We start from the raw sequence: 10,200 nt of genomic DNA, 5'->3' as shown, positions 1-10,200 counted from the left end.
CTGACTGGATACTCTGCTCTGAAGGGTGGGCGTCGGCACTGCCCACTGACACAGTGCCGGGGCCCTGACCTGCCATCTGGACCCTGGGTCCCGCTCCCGGGCTGTGCGCAGACAGGTGGCACAGCCGGGACCCGGGCGCTCATGCCCCCACACCTCCCTGGGAAGGGGCCGCTGAGCCAGACTTGGCCTCTAAGGCCAGGCGGGTGCTCGGGGTAGGCCTCCACTGTTGCATTTTGGGGCGCCCAGCTCTGCGCGAATGGGGTTCAGACAGGCTGCGGAGGGCCAGTGTGTGGGGTTCCTGCCCGCACGGCCAGCCTGGGGCTCTGATTGGTGCCTGGTGCAGGGAGGCTGTGGGCTCTGGGGCCGAGACGGGCTTTGGCCGTCCGCCACCCTGGGCTTGCCCCCTCCGTGAGCCCGACCCGCCGCTTCCTGTTATCAGACCCTCCCCTGACCCCACCATGAGGCTCCAGTCCAGACCCCCGGCAGCAGCCAGAGCTGGTGTGGGCGCCCACGCTCCGCCCGCCCTCTGGTCCTTCTGCCCTGTTCTTCCCGGCTGCCTTCCCATCACCTCGTCTCCGTCTTCCTTCAGGGCTCGTCTTATGGCACCAGGTTCCATGGGCCCAGTACAGCACGCCCAGGCCACTCAATGCCCGGCTGAACCCGCGCCCTGCCTCTCCCCGTGGCAGTGTGGCCTTGGCGCGGGTCAGCAGGTCTGGAGACTGCTGCCTCCTAAAAGAACTCAGGGGTCACTGGGGGGAGTGTTGAGGCCACACCCAGCAGTGCTCGGGGGCCATTGCAGCTCCAAGCTGAAGACTCTCAAAGAGCCTGGGGCACCGGGTAGAGCAGGGATCGAGCCGGGGTTGAGTACCTCCGTGGCGCCATGTTACATTTTACACTCTTAGTGGCCGAGGCTCGCCCTCATGTCATCTCTAAATGCCACCCAAGACGTTTCACCTCTGAAGACGTTTTGACTTTTTTTTTTTTTTTTCAAACTTCTGCGGTGCTGGGAAGTGAGCCCAGGGCCCCACATGCAAGGCAAGCGCGCTCCACAGAGCCACACTGCCAGCCCCACAGGCCTGATTCGGGAACATGACGTGGACCTTCTTTGGTGCCTGTTTTCTGTATCGAGGTCAGGGTGTCGAGTGCATGGGTAATGGAGTTGTAGCTGTTTCCGACTTTACTTGTGCTTTTTACCTTGTTATTTCAGAAAACCTCCAGTAGACCCAGAACTAGAGTATCACCCAGTGAACCCCCATGTGTCACGGCGGTTTGCGGGCTGTGACCCGCAAACTTTGACCAGAGCCAGCACTGCGCCAGTCCTCACAAACTTGTCATTTAGCAGCAGTTTCCGGGGACTCTGAGCTGCAAGGTCCAGGGTGGTGCAGCAGTGGGAAGCCGTGATTGAAGGGCTTCCTGCCCCCACCCTCCCCGCTGAGTCAGCGAAAAGTCTCAGATAAGCAGCTGCTTCCGGCCTGGGCTTGGTCTGGACTCAGCTCTGCCTCTGCCCGGGGAGGCAGCCCCGCGGGTGACAGGATGGGGAGGCCCAGCCCCCAGCTCCAGCGACTAATTTACTGGACTGTCCGCTTGCTTCTCCCTGTATTTCTAGTTTTTCTATAAGAAACTGATTCCAGGGGCTGGAGCAATAGCACAGCGGGTAGGGCATTTGCCTTGCACGCGGCCGACCCAGGTTTGATTCCCAGCATCCCATATGGTCCCCCAAGCACCGCCAAGAGTGATTCCTGAGTGCAGAGCCAGGAGTAACCCCTGTGCATTGCTGGGTGTAACCCCCCCCCCCAAACAAAAAAAAAAAACCTGATTCCAAATCCATTGAAAAAAATCATTCAGGAGGCAATTTTAGGGGCCGGAGCAATCTTACAGCAGGGAAGGAGTTAGCCTTGCACGCGGCCAACCCAGGTTCAATCCCCGGCATCCCATAGGGTCCCCCCAGCACCGCCAGGAGTAATTCCTGAGTGCAGAGTGAGCATCACTAGGTGCGGCCCGAAAAGCAAAATAAAGAAAGAGACCTGCACATCTGCTGTCGGGTTCTCCTAGGAGGGCAGGAGGCTCAGGAGAACAGTCTTGGCCAGGTACTCCTCAGCACCTGTGCGGGCACAGTGCCAAGGCACTGATGGGCAGAGCTCTGTCCAAAAGGAAGCCATCAGGAGTGCCCGATGGCCTGCAGAGCAGCGTGCCCAGGCTTGACCGTGACTCCCCATCTGTCAGGAGACAGGAGACAGGAAGCGGCAGGAAACAGAATGTGAGAGATCATTGTCAGCACTGACGGCGGGGGGCGGGGGGGGGGGCAGGCCTAGAGCCCCGCTGGGAAAACAACCGCCGCATTGCAACAGATTCCTCCGACCCTGTTCTCTGCTCTGCCCAGTGTCCTGGGATGATGCCAGTACCTTGAGTGGGGGCCTCCCATGGTGCCAGCGACGGCCTCCTCCTGGGAGGATGCAGTGGGACCTGCCCCTGGAATGAGGCTGCCAATGGGAGGCCACATGCAGTGACGCCTGGACCTCCAGTGAGGACACCCCCTGCCCGTCCCTTTCACAAGGTACAAAGCACAAGTAAAGGGGGCCGATCGCTCTAGCCACTTCCTGTCACTTGTTTGTCCCCGGGAGATAATGCTGCTGACTCTCCGTGTTCTCCAGCAGCCTGTCCCCCACCCCCACCCCAGCAGAGAGAGGGGGGTAGTTTTGGAGCTGGGTGGGGGGGTAAGTAAATGGAATAAAAAAAAAACAGCAATTTTCATTTGTATTGCAAAATGTGGAAATAAAATTGTCAACTCTTTTTTAAGTTGTCAACTCTTAGTTAAAAAAAAAAAAGAAACAAAGAAAATGTGCGTGTGTCACATGATGCTGCCCAGCAAAATGAACTGGGATGCTGGGATGGAACAAGGCTGGACAGCTCAGCCGGGGTCTCTGGCTCCACAGCCAGAGCCCCCCCTCCCCAAAAGGAATAAGCCCAGAGAAGGAGAACATGTTTGCAAACTACCTGCCAAGGGGCTGGATTCCAGCACACGACGCTCTCATCTCCACAGAAGACAAAGGCCCATTTTAGTGTCAACACAGGATTCAACTGAACCTGCCTCCAAAGGAGACATCGGCGTCACTCGTCTCAGGGGAAGGGCTTCAGCCCACAGCCTGCTCTGAGCCGTACGGCGAGAACCACGTCAGGACGACTCACAAAAGGCAGCGGGGACCAAGAAGTGCTGCTCGGTGTGAGGTGCCTGAAACTTCGTGCCCTGTGGGAATGAGACAGTCCAGGGGCTCCTGGGCCGGGACTTCCTCGTGGGTGTGTGTCCCCAGGCGTCCCAGAGGCAGGGCTGGACACTCGCACCATTACTCACGGGAGCCAGATGCAGAAGTGGCCCACAGGGCCTTTAAGCTAATGGGAGGGTTGAGAGAAATGTGGTCTGGGCTGGAGGGATGGTGAAGGGGTCAAGCGCTTGCCGTGCTGGCAGCTCACCCAGGCTCTTCCACAAGAGCCCCTAAACACAGAGCCAGGAGTACCCCTGAGCACTGAGCCAGGAGTGATCCCCGAGCACAGAGCCAAGAGTACCCCTGAGCACAGAGCCAGGAGTGATCCCTGAGCACTGCTGGGTCTTTGGCCCCCAAACAACCAAAATATAGATTCTTGGGCCCAGCCTGGACCTATTCTTTTTTTTTTTCTTTTTGGGTCACACCCGGCGATGCACAGGAGTTACTCCTGGCTCTGCACTCAGGAATTACTCCTGGTGGTGCTCAGGGGACCATATGGGATGCTGGGATTCGAACCTGGGTCGGCCGCATGCAAGGCAAACGCCCTTCCCGCTGTGCTATCGCTCCAGCCCCCAGCCTGGACCTATTCAACCAGAATAGATTAAAGCGAGCCTGGGGCTCTTGTCAGCGGGTACACAGGCCCCTGGAACGAGCCGTGCAGACCCAGATTTGGGGTGTGTTCCCCCAAAGACAGGCGGGTAGCTAGAGAGCAGAGGGAGTGTCACGGCAGCAGGAGCCCTGCACCCCGGAGCTGTTGGGCGGCTTTTGTCAGAGGCCCACGGTGGTGTCCCCAGCCAGAGGCTGAGTCATCCCCAGAGTTCTGGGCTTTTGGGGGGGTAACGGGGAAGAACCAGAAGCAGCCGAAGCTGCGGTCCCAGGTCAGCACAGCAGAACCAGGTCAGAGGCAGCCCTAAGCCCCAGGGGGAGGGGGGTGGGGTCAGGACTGGTGGCCCCCGCCTGTCCCCCAGTTGGGGCTCACTGCAAAGTGCTCCCCCTAGCAGTGTGCCCCCCACCCACAGCTCCCAAGTCACGAGCTCCCGCTCAAAGTCCGAGCAGGTTGACGGGCCGGAGAGAGCACTGTGGATGGGGCATTTGCACTGCTCGCAGCCCTCCAGGGCTTGATCCCTGCCTTCGTATGTGGTCCCCGAGCCCACCAGGAGTGATCCCTGAGCACGGAGCCAAAGGCAAGCCCTGAGCAATGCTGGGGGGGACCCCAAAACAAAACAACTAAATCTGGGGGCAGCCCCTTCCTTGATCCAGAGCAGAGGAGGCGCCACAGGGCTTGGACAGATGCCACCTGCCCGTCTCCGCTGGACAGGCCAGGCTGGCTGGCCTCTCTGTCCCCAGAGCACCATCTTGTCCCTCAGCTCCACCTCCCTGCCTCTCCCCCTCCCTCCACGAAACCCAAAACACATCAGGGAGAAAAAAATGCAGCAAGGCGGGGCAGCTCTGCTTAATAATTTAATAATTTATTAAATAAGATATCTCAACTTAATAACTTATTAAATAGGTTCCCAGGCCCCCTCCAGTAAATCTGGCCAATTAACCTGGCAGCCTGGGCGGCCGCGGCCGCGACTGGGAAGCCTTTGAAGACTTACTCTGCCGAGTCTGCACCTTCTTCTTTGTGTGAGGCTCCCGGGAAACGGCCCTCGGCCGGGGGTTGCCTTCCCACGGGTCAGGGATGTGCCCGCAGTCCCCTGTCCTCTCCCCCGTGGCCTTCACACACTCCACCAGCTGCATCAGCACCGACAGCACCAGCCACTTCTTCTCTATGGAGCTCATGGACGTGTTCACCGACTCGTCCTGGACTTCTCTGACCTGGAGCCGCTCCAGCACGTCGATGATCTCGTCCACGTCATGGTTACGCGGCAGGGACCTGAGCACGGTGGGCTTGATGTGCCGGACGAAGGGCAGGAAGCTGGCGGGCTCCACGCCGCCCGCGCCGGGCGCCACGCAGCCTGGCAGAGGGGGGCGGGTGCTGGGGCACCGCTGTGGGAAGTGTGGGACGGAGGACCGGAGGTTCTCCGCCCGGCTCTGTGGGGTACGAAGAGAAACAGGGAGTGTGAGGCCCACTGACCAGCAGGGAGCACCCCGGTGGCTGGGGTCTCCCTCTGCCCGGCCCGAGCTCCCCATGCAGGCGTGCCCCCAGGGGGCTGTGCTCGCCTTGCCCCCCAGGGTCAGTGCAGAGCAGAGCCCCCCCCACCCACTCAGGCAGTGCCTAGGGGCTCACCATGTCCCTGAGAGAACAGAGCAGGGTTGGAGCTCAGTCCCCGACAGAGGCCAAAGGTCAGCGGCCACCCCAGGGTCCACCCATACCCACCCGGCTCTCGCCGGGGACTGCGAGTTTCGGGGCTCACTGTGACTGTGCCAGCGCTGCCTGCTGACATGCAAGCGGAGTGGGGCTCCGGGGTGAGGCCAGCAGAGAAGAGGAGGCCTCCTCTCCCCTCTTGGGCTCGGGCGGTGCACCCCGAGAGCCTCCACCCCCGTCTCAGCCCCGGAAGCACACTCAGGAGCCCCACGGGATCCCCCAAAAGATCCCCACAGGGTCCCCAGGCTCACACGAAGACTCTCGAGCCCCACCTAGGCCGGACCCTGGTTTCAACAGGGGGCTGGGGTTGGCGTGCCGTGGCTGTGGGGGACCTCAGGGGCCCCGTGTCTGGAGGATGTGACAGGCAGGGGAGATTCATTCACCACTCGGTCTCTCCCAAAGTGGGCAATACCCCTGCTCGGGGGTGGGATGGGGGCTTCAGGTGCAGTGTGGGAAGCGAGGGGGGGGGGCTTTCTGCTTGCCTCCGGGAGGCAGGCTCGGACTAGGGGCCCATGCACAAAGGGCCGGAGAACTTTCTGTCATGCAGAAGTCCCGGGTTCGATCCTGACAGCCCAGAGACGCTCTGGAGCCTCTAACAGCAAAACCCACTGAGGAGCACCGAGCCTGGCCCTGGCCCCGGGACACAGCTGCCGGCTGCAGGGAGGGTGAGGGCGGGTCCCACGGGCACTCACGTAGTTGGCATAGAGCGTTGACGCCGAGTTCCACAGCCAGCAGAGCTGCTTCCGCTGGTGTTCCGGTGATGGGGGCTGCTGCACGGACGCCGCGAGGGCCGAGAGCAGGGTCCCCAGGAAGCAGAGCAGGATCAGGGCAGGGCCGGCGGTGGGGCCTGCAGAGGGACAGGCCGTGAGCCCACCGCCCAGCGCCGGCCTCAGGGCGGCCTCCCCTCGGCCCAGCGTCGCTGAGGGAGGAGGTGCAGGGGTACCTCTGCGGGGGGCCATGGAGAGCGTCGGGTCCGCCTGGCACCACTGATGCCCGTGAAGTACAGGCCATGGTGGCCGGAGCCTTATAAAGGGCCCCCGTGAGGAAGGAGGGTCGGTTGTACCGCCGTGGTGAAGTCACCACACAGCATTTCTCCAGAAAAACGTTTACAGATTTCTCCCACCCCGGGGGCCAGCAGGGGGAAACGGCTGGAAGGAAATGCTAAAACTCTGAGGTTACCCTCAGGCCGAGCAGGGCCTGACTCAGGGAGATGCGCAGAGATGCACTCAGGAAGGCAACACGTCTTCACCGCTTCTTCCTGGAAAGACCTTATTGATCTGACGACAAGAAATCTCGACGCCCAGCCTCACGGCACGGCCACCGACTGTGGGGGTCCGCGCCCCGCAGGGAATTTCTGGGGAGGGTCCCAGAGAAACGTGTGTGGGCGTGCAGCAGGCTTGAGGTTTGCAGAGTGCATTATCTCTGGAAAGTTCTGCAGCGCGTTCGTGTGAGGCACAGGGATGGTTCTGATAACCAGGGCGAGCTGGGTGAGTCAAGGGCCTTATCGCCGCCCCCTCGGGCCGAAGGCATCACTGGAGTCTCCAGCTGGGATCAGGAATGCCCGGCCCCCTGCGTCACCCTCCCTCCCTCCCCGCCCCTGCCCCAACCAACCAGGTTCCAGGGCTTCACAGGGACGGCAGGGGCACAGAGCAAGGGTCTCACATGTGAAGGCAGCTGATGCCACGGGGGTGACAAGCGAGTGCAGGGGGACAGTCGAGCTGGGACACGGTCCCGGAGAGGGAAGGTCTGGGCGCTGGAGCCAAGGAGGAGCCGAGGCCTTCCGGGGCCTTTGCCCCTGAGACTGGGCTGCGGGGACAAGTGTCTGAGGCATTTTCCAAAGGGACAGGGAGGTTGCTCAGAGAATGACCGTAGGAACCCAGCAAGGGACAGGCCCATCAGGTGGGGATGCGGCTGTCCTGGCGAGGGGAGAGAGGCTCGGGCGGCCCAGTGGGTGGCGACAGTGTCCACAGTGCTGGCTGCGATGGATGGATGCAAGAGTCCGTGAGAGCGGCTGGCCGAGCACAGGAGTCAGAGTGGGGGAGTGGAGGGTCCCAGTTTCTGGTGGAAGACAGGAGGGCAGGTGGCACCGTGGACAGAGGGTGACAGAGGTGATGAGGTTCGAACACAGCAGGCAGCTCTGGGGTGCAGGGGCACCGCAGGCCAAGGACACGGGACACGTCACTCAGAAGGCCACCTCAGTGGACACTGGGCGGCGTCTGTATTCTGGGGACTGCTGCACTGACGGTCAGGGGCCGCCCGGACTGGAGGAGGGCGAGAAGCGCCAGCAGACAAGCTGTCCTGGACCCAAAAGGAACGTGGATTTCCAGAGGGAGCCGGTGGCAGCGTGGCTGCGCAGGGGCACAGGCCGGAGAGACTCGGGTTTGTCAGCTGAGGCCACGGGGCCTCAAGCAGGGGTGTTTGATGCCACTGTCGGAGGAGGAGCAGAACGTGAAGGAGCAAGGGTGGGGGAGGCGGGGCAGAGCACAGTCTGGGGCGAGGGGCCCGTGCTGATTGATCCCTCACTACCACACAGTCCCCCAAGCACAGAACCTCAGAACTTGGCCTTGGGACCCGAGGGGCTGCGGACCCCGCTGATGCCCCTGCTTCTGGGTGCCAGGGAGCGAATGAGCTGGAATGGGTGTCTGGGCATCCTGCCCGTCACGTGATCCCAACAGGCCCGCCTGCGGCCACACCCCATAGTTCTGAGCAGCTACTCTAGGTGGGGTGCTCGGGGCTTGTTCTTGCTCGTGGCACCTGCGGGACCATGGCGGGTGGGACCCAGGGCTCTCGCACGGAGAGCGCATCTCGGCCCGCAGGCATTTCCCTGGCCCCGACAGGATTTCTGCCTTCTCCAGGCTGCCCCCCGCCCACCCCTGCTTAGCACCCAGCTAGCTGCACCATCCCAGCATCGTGCCAGATGCAGCTTATGGTGGTCTTTGTGGTTTTAATTTGGTGGGGGTGGGGGGAGATATCTCTGTGGACTCATAGATATTTATTTCATTCTTTAGAAAGAATTCTGTCTTGGGGCTGGAGCGATAGCACAGCGGGTAGGGCATTTGCCTTGCATGCGGCCGACCCTGGTTCTAATCCCAGCATCCCATATAGTCCCCTGAGCACCGCCAGGGGTAATTCCTGAGTGAAGAGCCAGGAGTAACCCCTGTGCATCGTCGGGTGTGACCCAAAAACCAAAAAAAAAAAAGAAAGAATTCTGTCTTATTCCCAGTCTTAGATAATTTTTCTAATAATTATAAAAGTCTTGGAATCAGAGAGAGTATGGCGAGGTAGGGTACTTGCCTAGCACGTGGCTGGTCCGGGTTCAATCCCCGGCATCCCATATGGTGAAAAAACACACCTAGACCGGGGGAAAGTGCCCCACAGATCTGACAGAGGACTCGTGAGCGCATTATAGAAAGTGATAAACTAAGCGTTCTGGACAAAGAAAGACTAAGTTTCATTGCACCAAAATGCCCAGCATTCTCTCCTTATCTCCTGAGGGTCTTATCTCCACTCCCTTGGCCTGACGGCAACACCAAGTCTCCAGTGAGGCTCCGGAACAGCCCATCTTGTCCCATGGAAAATGAAAAGACAGTTACTGGATGGGAGGAAATACTTGCCAATAATTCCTACACAGGACCAGAGTGATAGTACTTCGGGGAAAGCATGTGCTTTGCATGCAGATGACCTAGATCAGACCCCCAGCATCCCATATGGTCCCTGAGCACCACCAGGAGTAATTCCTCAGTCCCAAAGCCAGGAGTAACCCCTGAGCATCGCTGGGTGTGGCCCCAAAAAAGCCTAAGACAAGAGGCTAGCACCCACAGCATATAAAAGATTGCCATAACTCAGTAACTTAATCTGGCATCACTAAGAGTTTTGAGGACACATTTCTGCAAAGAAGACACTCAAATGACCAATAAGCACCCGAGAAACTTCTCAATAACCATAAATAAAAGAAAACCCAGTGTGTGAGTCTCTCCTGTTACTAAAATGGCTATTGATGTTTGTTTTGGGGCCACACCTGGTGGTGTGTACTCAGGGATCCCCGATGGATAGTGTTCATGGGGACATAGAGGGTGCCAGGGATGGGACCTGGCACTATATATATATTAAAAAATAATTAAAAAAAATACTAGGTGTAAAAATAAAATTAAAAAAAATACTAGGTGTTGGGGCTGGAGCAATAGCACAGCAGGTAGGGCGTTTGCCTTGCACGCGGCCAACCCGGGTTCGATTCCCAGCATCCCATATGGTCCCCTGAGCACCTTTAGAAGTGACTCCTGAGTGCATGAGCCAGGAATAACTAACCCCTGTGCATCGCCAGGTGTGACCCAAAAAGCAAAACAAACAAACAAAAAATACTAGGTGTTGGCAAGGATCTGAAAACACTGGAAGCCGTGGTGTGTCTGAGAGAATGAGAAATAATGGTGCATCTTTGTGAGGGTCTGAGTTTTTAAAACATTCCTCAGAGAGGCTGGTTGCTCTGGCATGTCCCATTCCCCCAGTGTCCCCAGGAGAAAGGAAAGCGCCCGCACTTAATGAGAGGGTCGTAGCAGCACCATTCTGGGTCTATTCCAGTGAACTTATGGCCCAGGACGTGGCGCGGCCACTGTGAAGGCTGTGTCCATGAAGCTC

This window comes from Sorex araneus, chromosome 9 (assembly GCF_027595985.1).
Source record: "Sorex araneus isolate mSorAra2 chromosome 9, mSorAra2.pri, whole genome shotgun sequence".
Taxonomy (NCBI): domain Eukaryota; kingdom Metazoa; phylum Chordata; class Mammalia; order Eulipotyphla; family Soricidae; genus Sorex; species Sorex araneus.
This window is presented reverse-complemented; position numbering follows the sequence as displayed.